The sequence below is a fragment of the Macrobrachium rosenbergii genome, chromosome 1, assembly GCF_040412425.1.
Source record: "Macrobrachium rosenbergii isolate ZJJX-2024 chromosome 1, ASM4041242v1, whole genome shotgun sequence".
NCBI classification, from domain to species: Eukaryota; Metazoa; Arthropoda; class Malacostraca; order Decapoda; family Palaemonidae; genus Macrobrachium; species Macrobrachium rosenbergii.
In genome coordinates this window covers 36,466,434-36,477,625 of record NC_089741.1, presented here as the reverse complement: position 1 = coordinate 36,477,625, position 11,192 = coordinate 36,466,434, and the positions used below count along the sequence as shown (strand labels likewise).

The window sequence follows — 11,192 nt, the reverse complement described above, 5'->3', positions numbered from 1 at the left end:
CATCTTCTGAATAATAATAATACCGATGATAATAATAATACTCTTTGGAAGCCTGAATTTTAAGTCAGTGGCCTCCAGTAGTGGGCTTGTTCCATACGAATAGGGTTCATCATCTGAATAGTGATAGTAACAGTAATGCGCATAAAATGCTGAAATGATTAAGATTAGTTTTCTGTGAGGAGAATGCGAAGAGCTTTAAAAGGAAGACCAGGGTGAAGGTGAGAACGACAGAGAAACTGACCCTTTCATAGAATGGAAAGAGGGTCAGAATATCCAGGAGGCTCTTGGGTCGTCAGATTCCTGGAAAGCAATCTGTAGAGATTAGGGCAGCTGTGTTGAAATTATCACAGCCATATGTGAATCATGATTCTCTAGGAAAACCACCTTGGATCTTTCCAGACATTCTCTGAATATACATATATATATATATATATATATATATATATATATATATATATATATATATATATATATATATATATATATATGACTGATAAGGAATCACACTGTAAATTCAGAAGAGGAAGACGTGTGAGTATCGAATATTTTTTATAAAATATAAAATAGCTTTGTGAGCTGAGGAAGGAAAAACAGTTTGTGTATTGGCCTGGATTCAGAAAAGTCTTAGAATAGAATAAATTGAGAGGAAAAGTAAGGAGAGTTTAGGATGTCCAGTAAAGTCAATAAGTTGATGACAACGACTTAAAAATTTGGAGCTGAAGTGAAGCACGTGTTAAAATACTCTATGTTATCTCCATGGCTGTTTAAAATCCTTAGGATTAGAGTAATGTGAGAGGTATCAAAAAGGTATCAAATATTGTTAAAAAGTCGAGGATTAGAAGACTGGTCTTGAATGGATTGTTGCCTTGCTGATATCAGAGTACTGGTTGGTGATGGTGAGGAAAACTGCGGCAAAACTGTTGTATCGAGGGCTGATCATCACAGGCAAGAAATGTGTCAGAGCAAGTACCTTCATTAATTCAATCTTCAGTCACTGTTTCAAGCGAGATACGCTTAACTGAGCCTTTTGGAGTTCGTGGCCATTGCAAACTGTCATGAATGGGTTGCAGAAGCCTCCAACATCTAAAGTGCCAATTCAGTCATAAAAGTCATAAAAAAAGCAGCAGCATGGGAACAAGAGTAAGGTTCTGAGGGTAAGTGAAAACCAAGGAAAGCAGAGATATAAATCTGGATCTTTCCTAGATAGCGACATCCAGCAAAGCTCGGGTGGCCGTTATCTAGGACTAATATATCTTGGGAGCCACTACCTTTAGGATGCTTACAGTCTTTTGTTTATGTTTTTACGGTCATCACCAACGGGCCTGTACTAAACAAGCCTCAAAGGTGGATACATACCTGGTTAAAACTCTTGGGGGTCACTATCTAAGAAAGACCCCAAAATTTCAATACGGTTGGTGAGAGAATGGAAGCACTTGATCATGTAGGTATTATGGAATAAATATCTCTGTTGACAGTAGTAGGAAAGAAGAGCTGATTCAAAGAACAGTGAAGCAAAAAAAAAAAAAAAAGAAGAAAGAAGACGAAGAAAAACAAGTAGCAGGTCGAGTGCAAAAGCTTGGGGGAGAGACTTGGATTGTTAATAGAAGGCAACATTGGAATGTAAGGTGCCTGTGAGGCACCTTTCTTTTAAGGAAGTGGAGTGTCAATGTTGAATGTGAATGACATAAAAGAAGTTGAAGCTGTTTGGATGAATAATCGTTTGCATAAGAAGGATCGAAAGGATGAGAGAAAATGTGGAGTAGCGTAGAAGCGGTAAGGCTATTAGCATAGGTGTAAGGGTGGCTCAAGAGAGCTCCAAGATGGTTTGGGCATGTGGAAAGAATGGAGGATGATTGATGAAACAGGAGTATAATTCAAAGGTTTTAGGAGGAAAGAGGAAAGAAAAATTCCTCGGGCAGATGGAGTCATATATATATATATATATATATATATATATATATATATATATATATATATATATATATATATATATATATATATATATATATATATATATATATACTGTACATATATTTCTTAACATCCTATTTAAAATGCACTTAGCTTGACTACCCCAGTTTGTTAAATTAGAACCAAATACGCATTTGACAAAATACTGACGGACTCGCCATTTCCGATCAGGCGATCCTTAACCTAAATTCCACCATTTGAACGACGTGTCCCTTAATACCAGGCCCGCTCCTGTCGTCAGATGCCTTAGGCAAGCAAGCAAGCAATACCTTGAGAAATACCCGATGCACAAGGTCCCCTGTGGGTCCTAGGGCTCGCTGTTTCGTGAATGGGGAAGATGATCACTCCAGAGTCATCGAGAATCAAATAATTCGTGAAGGCAGCGGGCGTCCTTCTGGGCAATGTCATCTTGGCCTGCGCGGGGGGGGGGGGATGTCGTCCTTACGCGACGTGGGGTGTTGGGCGGTCAGTTGTCTTTCGAGTGAAGTGTTGTGAAGGGACTTCGTCTTTATAATGAAAAGCAGACGATTTGGCGTATATAATATTGCACTGCTCATGAATAGGTCTTTGATATTAAATGTTTGCATGCGCACACACACTTACGTGCATATATATATATATATATATATATATATATATATATATATATATATATATATATATATATATATATATATATATATATATATATATATATATATATATATATATACACATATTTATATTCACGTGTATGTGCGTGCGGGCGTTTGCGTGTAGAGGCATCTTAAGTATATATATATATATATATATATATATATATATATATATATATATATATATATATATATATATATATATATATATATATATATATTTAACAAATATACATGCATAGATCGTGATACATGCATAAACAAGTGTCAAGCAAAGCCCACTCAGTAAACAAACCCCAAACCAAAACCAGTCAGATTACTGCCCAAACAAAAAGCCCAACCAATGAATAAACAAACACAAAAAGGAATTTTTAAAAAAGATATTGAAGATCGTTTAGCGGCAAGGAGATATCCGACGATCAAGAACGATCGCAAGCAAACCTCCTTTGCCTGAGAGAATCGCCAACAGATTCTCTCAGGCGTTAGAAGGTAGGTCGCCCTCAGCCGGGGACCTCTACGGCGCGGCGGGTTGGTAGGGGTTAATCTCAATCTTTCAGAATATCAATCCGTTCGGAGATGCCTTTTTAAAATTTCGGGCGTTGCAACAGCAGGGTCTTCGATGCTTCTTGACTGCAATTACAAACGAGGGAAGCTGGGGCATAGGGAGGATTATATATATAGTAGAAGTCTATTGATGTATAAGAGAAACTGATTCGAACTCGGGTGAGCTGGATCAGCTCAGTTCGAAGCTTCGAACTCTGATTCATGACGCTCGTCGCTATTTTGCCCGGACTGAAACGCGGCGTATGAGCGGGGAGTTTTCAAGCTTTTTATTTTCTGCTCGGAATTAGAATTGAATTCTTGAGAATTTAATTCTTGAGATTGATTTATGTCTACCAAAACTGGCGTCACAACATGATAGGTTATTGACGCCGTAATTCTTGAGACTTTTCTAGATTTGAAATTAGACCGGAAACACAATCACGGGATGGAGTGGAGACTTAAAATCTTGTGCAATTTTCTTCACTTACAATGTTTCGTATTCTTCTTCTTTTTTTACTTCTGGCCTGGGCTAGAAAAAGGCGTTAGGTTGATAGTTCTTCTATCCTCTGCACTTGAAATAAAAAAAAAATAAAAAAAAACTTTTTAAAACACGCCTTCATTAACATGCACTAAAAAGCAAAAAAATAAATCTTTTGAGAGACACCAGGGTTTTCTTGCAATTAATCGTGTCTACAAAAATAAAAGCGTGGGCGCCAAACGTGGAAAGAAACGCTACAAGAAGTGAAATATATTTTTTTCATTTCTTGTAGTATTTCCTTCCATGTTTGGCGCCCACTCTTTTATTTTTGTAGACAGGATTAATTGTAAGAAAATCCTGGTGTGTCTCAAAAGATTTATTTAGTGCATTTTAATAAAAGCGTGTTTTAAAAATGTTTTTTTTATATTTTTTTTATTTTATACTTTTTATTTTTGACAGACAGAAATTGTAACCGATTTATATTTGTATCTAACTAAATTGATATCCTGTCTAGCCAAAGGTTTGAAAAATCCGAAGAGTTATTTACCGAGTTAAAGATGTTGTGAAAAATCCAAAGACTTTCATACAGATCCTGAGATACTGGGAGAGGTCACTGTAGGGTCACTAGAGGTCACTGCTGACCTACTGATCATGCAACGTTGTATTGTCACCGGGATTGAGCAGCCATGCAAAATTTCAAGTTCATCGGACGAAGGAAACAGGTCGAAAATTGAGTTACAAGATTTGAGGACAGACAGACACAGAGGCCAAATTAAATAAAAGCATGTAAAAACCTAATCATTTTCTTGCAACTCACACCAGAGTAAAAAGTTGCTGGGAGAAATATCAAACATAAAATCAAGTAATTTAAAAAAAAAAAAAACTCATTATTTTGATGAAAAAATGTCATTCTGTGGACGCCTATTACATTTGAATTACGTTATTTGTAACACTTCTTAATTATCCATCTATCTGTCTATTTCCTTTTTAATAATTAGTAACTGTAATTATCTAACTGTATTTTATAAATCTATCTATTTCTATTGCTATTTTATAAATATATGTATAATATATATATATATATACTGTATATATATATGTATAATTATATATAAATTTATAAAATAACAATATTTAAAAATAGATAGAAATAGATAAACTGTGCAGTTATTAATTATCCTTTAAAGAAAAATGGACAGATAGATGGATAATTAAAAGTGTTAAAAATAACGTAATTCAAATGCAATAAACGTCCACAGAATGACATTTTTTTTTCATCAAAATAGTGAGCTTTCAAATTACTAGATTTTATGTTTGAAAAAAGAAGAGTTGGGGAAAATCAAGAGCTAATATCAACTTCAAAAAAATTTATAAATGCCAGTTGCTCAGAAACTGCAGAATAAAGACAGAAATTGCCAATAAGAATTTGTGACAATTTGGGGTTTTCGTAAGTCTATTCATTTTCATTCTTTGCGCAGTCTCCGATATATTTATCAATTTCCTAATCTATTGTAACTGTAGGTTTACTTATTTTATGGCTTTCACATACTTCAGGTAGCATTTTGCGTTTAAATAAACGACCTCGAAAGACCTTTACAGGAACGTGACAGGCAAAAGACATTAGGTACCTCACGCGATCTGTAACCAACAATAACAACACCATTGGTGAATACTCTGACCACAAGAATGGCAATGTTGACACTACTACATTTTTACCCAGCTTCTCACGATCTCATTCTTGCACAGCATATACTTTTACTCGCCTTCATGTCAGGGTGGCAAGGTCGAGGATCGAGACGCCGCTTGCTTTTGACCTTATGGATGCGTCTGCGCGTTAGAAAGTCATTGACGTCAGTGGTGTTCCTAAGAAATTTTTTGGGTCCCATCATATCCGCCACACGTCGCCCCTTCCCAAATTATGTTTGCATCGTCTTGTGTATACACACACACACACACACACACACACACACACACACACATATATATATATATATATATATATATATATATATATATATATATATATATATATATATATATATATATATATATATATATAGTATATCGCGTTAATCTGTTGACCTCGATACTTTTGTTGAAAGATCCATAACTAGTATTACAGAGGATCAAAACAACAATATATATATTTTTACATTTTTATTATTTTCTTTTTTCAAACAAAACAACCACAATAACGTGAAAGCAACACCTGAATATTACTAAGACAGAAACTTACAACTACAACAAAGTTATCAACACCTGAACATTACTAAGACAGAAACTTACAACTACAACAAAGTTACTATCTCATACCATAACAACATGCCAGGATGATTATGGAAAATAATCATTCAAATCACTAAATATGAAACTTGAATCATAAGGAACCTTTTTGAAAACTACCATTTCAGTCAGTATCCTGATACGTCTCTTTGATAAATGTAATATTATTATTGCACATAGAAAGAGAACACATTCCCTCTAGAAAAACCAAGTTCACTAAAGCTAGAAGTTAAGATAAATTAAACGCATAAAAAATATAATGTATGAAAACTATAACTTGTAAGGAGGGGGAGATTTAGACAACTTCAACAAAAGAGTAAAAGAGAAACAAGAATAAATTAAGCGTATAAAAAAATACTCTTGTAGTACTGATGCTGGAATTCGTGGGAAAGAAGTCAGTCACCTCTGTGTCTGTGGGGGCGCGCGTATTTGTGCGTATATATGCATGAGTTAGTAGGATGACTTCCGCTGAACATTATTGCTATTGATCTGTATTTAAAGTAAACGTAAACTTCTCAGTGTCCTTGAAAGGAAACGGAGAGTATCTGGCACTCAGGAAACTAGTCTCCATCAGGATATTGTCAAAGGAACTGCCATAGTTCCTGAGATATCCTTCGATGAAACACCATTCTCCCAACGCATTCTCCCCGTTGGATGTCTAGGCCGGTCTTCCAAGATCATTCTCAGTCTCTTTCTGGAAGAAACAATTTATGGATCCGTTTAAAAACTATTTTCTTTGAAAAGATGTAGGTTTTATGTGACGCTGTGCACACTTGGTAAGTCATTTTGGCATGTGTTATCAAGCTGTTTCCTTGTTAATTAAATAGTTTTCATTCGTGTGTTAACTTTTGAACAAATCTGTACTTTCTTCCTCTCTACAAATCTGTACTTTCTTCCTCTCTTTCTTTAGATGGTTCTTTTAAAATGTGATGACAACAAATTGAAAATATATTACTTCTTCAACTGGAAAATGAAATCAAGAGCCTTGAATCAGAATAAAAGGGTTGTCATTTTCAAACTGGATTGGTGACAGAAGACAGAAGACTGTCAAAAACAGGAAGAAGAAGAATCAAAAGGCCAGAGACCAGGAGAAGGAGAGAGATTGAATCCTGTAGTACCATCAAGAGAAGAGGAAAGATTAAATCCTTTAGTATTATCAAGAGAACAAGAGATTAAATCCTACAGTATCAAGAGAAGAAGAAAGATTAAATCCTTTTGTATTATCAAAAGAAGAAAGTTTATATCCTGTCGTATCATCAAAAGAAGAGAGACTAAATCCTGTAGTATTATCACGAGAAGAGGAAGGATTAAATCCAGTAGTGTTACCAAGAGAAGAAGAGAAATGGGACAAGGGAGAGAGACTGCAAACATAACGCAAAACAAAAGCAAGTCAGCGAATAAACACCAAAAAAGAGCGCGGAAGCGGGGAAGGAGGGGGAGAGAGAGAGAGAGAGAGAGAGAGAGAGAGAGAGAGAGAGAGAGAGAGAGAGAGAGAGCATTTTCAAAGAACCACTCACTCCTATAGGATCTGTAACCGTGGCTGCCGAACTCGTGCGTGCGGTAATGCGTGGCTCCAATCGCCTCTCTCCCCGGGAACTTCCTCCGGGCCAGGTTGATGAGGCTCCGGGCGTCGACAGAGGCTGGGCCTATCACCACCACGAGGATGATCATCCACAGCTGGATGAGGCAGATTTAGAAGATTTTAGAAGAGTGAAGGTATGTTTTATCAAGCTGCTGTGAGGTGGATCTGAATTCAGTGGAGAGTTTTCGTAGTGCTAAAGAAATTCGCATCTGCTGTGACACAGATTTTGTCGATTTTGTGGTTTTCTGAATGGTTTACAATCCGGGGATATTTCATTACGTTAATTACTTTTATTACGTGGTTGTGAATGGGTGTAAACTTTTGTACATATACTGAAAGTGTTACAATTTCCTAAAACAAAATTATGTGAACTCCAAGAAAATGTCATTACCAATACTCACAGTTCTGAAATTCATGATGTACTGTAGTGTCCGAATTGCTCAACTCAGCCTGAAAATAAAGAAAGCAGGACGATCAAACTTCGCGTAAGTTATCAGAATAAGTATTCTAAGTATAAGTTCACCCCTCGTCTCCATCGTCAGATTCTGTTGAAAACAGAATAACCTCTGTTAGTCCTCTGGCTATACATGGTTATGATGATAAATATTAAAATGGGTCTTCTTGCATACTAAAACGACTTAAGAGCATAACAACTCATTCCTTGTCAGAGCAAATCGTTGTCAAACTGGTTATTGTTATGGCACGAACTAACGATTTTATCGAGCACGTTGGTCATTGTGTACGTCCAACTCGGCCACCTCAGCATGATCGAATGGCTGTTTTTGTCCATCTAAATCGGTGACCATCACACTGAGGCCTTTGGCGTACACACTTACGCAAGATCCATGGAGGCTGGTTGTTGCCATGGGTAATCCGGTCTCCCTTAAGGCGGAAACTCCTTCAGTGGCAAGAGTAATCATGACGAGAGTAATCTTTTGTGTAGGAGAATCGGTGGAAGGCAGCAAGTGTTCTGCAAAAGGCAGGGAGAAAAGAATGTGTATGGAATGCGTGAAGGGAGCGGAGCCACTGTTCCGAATGCCATACTGCATACTTAAATGGACTGGTAGTGTTTATAGACTGGAAGTATCATGAGAAACACACTATCAGCATGCAAAACGAACCAGAGTTACAAAACAAGATACCCAGCACATCCTCCCGTATCAGTATGCCTTAGACTTACATCTCTAACGCTATAGAGGTCCTCTTTGTTCAACTTGTGCTTCCATCAGACCTGACCAAATACAGGTTGAGATCGTGTTGCAGATCAAAATGCAGACAGAATTACCAAACGTGTAGAATATAGATTAGTTCTCTCTCTCTCTTCTCTTCTCTTACACACACTATTTAGGCCAATAATGACACCATGCGGTGTCATACCATCGCAGTGAATTTTTTACCAATAATCTTGGGCCTGTATTATTCATAGTGATTATGAAGCTTCTTTTCTGTGCAATCCTTGACGTACGCAGCCTCCATCGTAAGTTTTTCAGCTGCAAAACTTCATTATGCAATCAAAAATACCTCTATGACTTTAAGGAATTCCCAGAACGATTGCGTAATGCAGACGCCTTGGCAACGCTTCAGCGATGCTGATTAAGTCAAGATATTTTTCAGTGAATCCTCAGTGAATGTTGCGTTGCTAGTCACTTGTTTTTGTTTTCCCTTAGAGAAAATCTTTGAGCCAATCACGAACTATGTCTAGACGGTGAGCTATGTACGCAAAATCAGAAGCAAAACAAACAAGCATGCACTCAAGAGTAAAAGCGACTTCAAACAACAAAGATAATATCTCTGATGAAACTGCCATTTTTGGATGTGGCCAGGAAGAAATCGCTAATAGACGGACGCTATGTATTGGAAAATAAAACCCCTTCGGAATATGCTTGTATGGACGTGACTGGATCTGATTCAGTGAAGTACTTAAAGCATCATCACTGCCTGCATCTCCACTCTCTCCAGCGTCCAGAGGGCGAAGCTAGCAAATGGTATGCAAAGGAGGAGTTCTTGTAATAATGGTTTTGCAATCACCAAACTGACAGCAGCCTGAGGACCTGAAGTGACAGCAAGTACACCGAGCCGGGAGATTGTTGCACGTGAGTGGAATCAAAGTAGTGGTTGTGACATACTTTTTCTTCTACATACCTGTGTAGATGAAGACAAAACGAACGTTAGGCATGGAATGAGCAAAATGCACTTTCTGTCTGCGTACACTCCAATCCCTTTATAGGTAAACCTAGCCCAAAGGCACACCACGACCTCCACAAGGCAAAACACATTGTGAGTCTAGAGAACAGAGCCATCTGTACCTCACAGATGCAGGAGTATTTCTTATTATCTCACCCTGACTATGAAATTTCCCTCCAGCAACTGAATCGAGATGAGCTGCGTGCTTGTTTATATGGAAGATTCATTCACCGGATGCCAGGTAGTCGTTTTTCACCTTCTGCCGAGTCCCAGGAGGCTAGAGTCAATGCGCTGTAACTAGTTCGTATGATCAAGATTCAGCTCGCTGCATTCAGAATGTCGAAATCCCAGCTTCTGCAGGGCATGAGTCTTCTCTGTGTTCTAGGTGTTTACATGAGGTTGGACTACGATTGGTTGACAGGTTTTGTGTAATTGTTATATTAGTGTATCTAACATAACAAAGAAACATTTATGACATAAAAATAGTTTTGCAAGCTAGAAAATGAGCATGTACTAAAAACTTAGATGTAACATAGAAGGGCGCATGTGGTAGTGTATGAAAATTGGAATTTTCAAGCATTTTGAAGGATGGTCCGTCGTTTTTTTTTTTATTATAAAAGATCCCCTCTGTAACGTATAACTTCTATTCTACTGTTGACAAATAGTAGCCTAATAGAGTAAGAGTCTACGTCATATCCGGTTGAATAACTGGGCTTCCCGTCATGACGACGTCATTAAAAGAACCGCCAGACCAAATCATGGCATCCGCTGCCTAATTGAGAAATCAAGTGATGATAACTACACTTTCACTGAAATCCTGGGGCCATTTGCGCATTGGTACCGGTTGTCACTAGACCTCAAATGAATGTAATTTTGTAAAAGTGAAGCATGAATAAGAATTTATGCATTGGGGATAAGTTCGGTTCCTGTCTTTGGAATTTCCTGAAAGTTAAAGAAGTGAGAGTTTTCTGAAGTAGCTTTTAAACTGCAATCACTTAATGCTTTTGTTTTCAGAGATTTTTTAAATCGCTTTTGATTATGTAACTTTTCACCACCAACTTGAGTTCCCACATAGATATTTAACAGATAACTGATTTGCAAGCATTTTCCTGTCAGCTTCATCCTAGGTGACTTCTTAATCGAACTTTTATATTTCAAAACGGCAGGTAACAAGGACACGCAAAACTAAGATACTTTTGTAATTTTTTTTATCCAGTTTGTTTTCTTTACCAACAGGAAAATAAAGTCTGTAATGGGTCCAAGAACACCAAAATTAAGAGGAAGGAGACGATTATGCCATTTATAACTATACAAGTGAGACAGTGCCGCCTTTTGGTTGTATGTGTGACAAAAGAAGTCGAGGCGCCGACTGCTTCAGTCTGTGTATATATATAGGTCCTTAAATTGATTGAATTCTGGTGGATTATGGAAAGAGGACACTCATTAGGTATGTGCTTGAGGGTTCGACCGGACGGGACTAGGTGTCTCCTACAGTAGACCTAGGATAGGGATTACG

The 11,192-nt window shown here is 37.3% G+C and overlaps 1 long non-coding RNA gene across 1 annotated transcript; it reads right to left on the bottom strand.

Annotated features, from left to right (window-relative positions):
* Positions 1–5,769: 5,769 nt before the first annotated feature.
* Positions 5,770–10,079, bottom strand: LOC136851180 (uncharacterized). Its single transcript, XR_010856819.1, has 4 exons — positions 9,833–10,079; positions 7,894–7,942; positions 7,428–7,587; positions 5,770–6,604 (listed from the first exon to the last, which is right to left on the bottom strand). It is a non-coding gene; the product is annotated as an uncharacterized lncRNA (long non-coding RNA).
* Between the last annotated feature and the right edge of the window lie 1,113 nt (positions 10,080–11,192).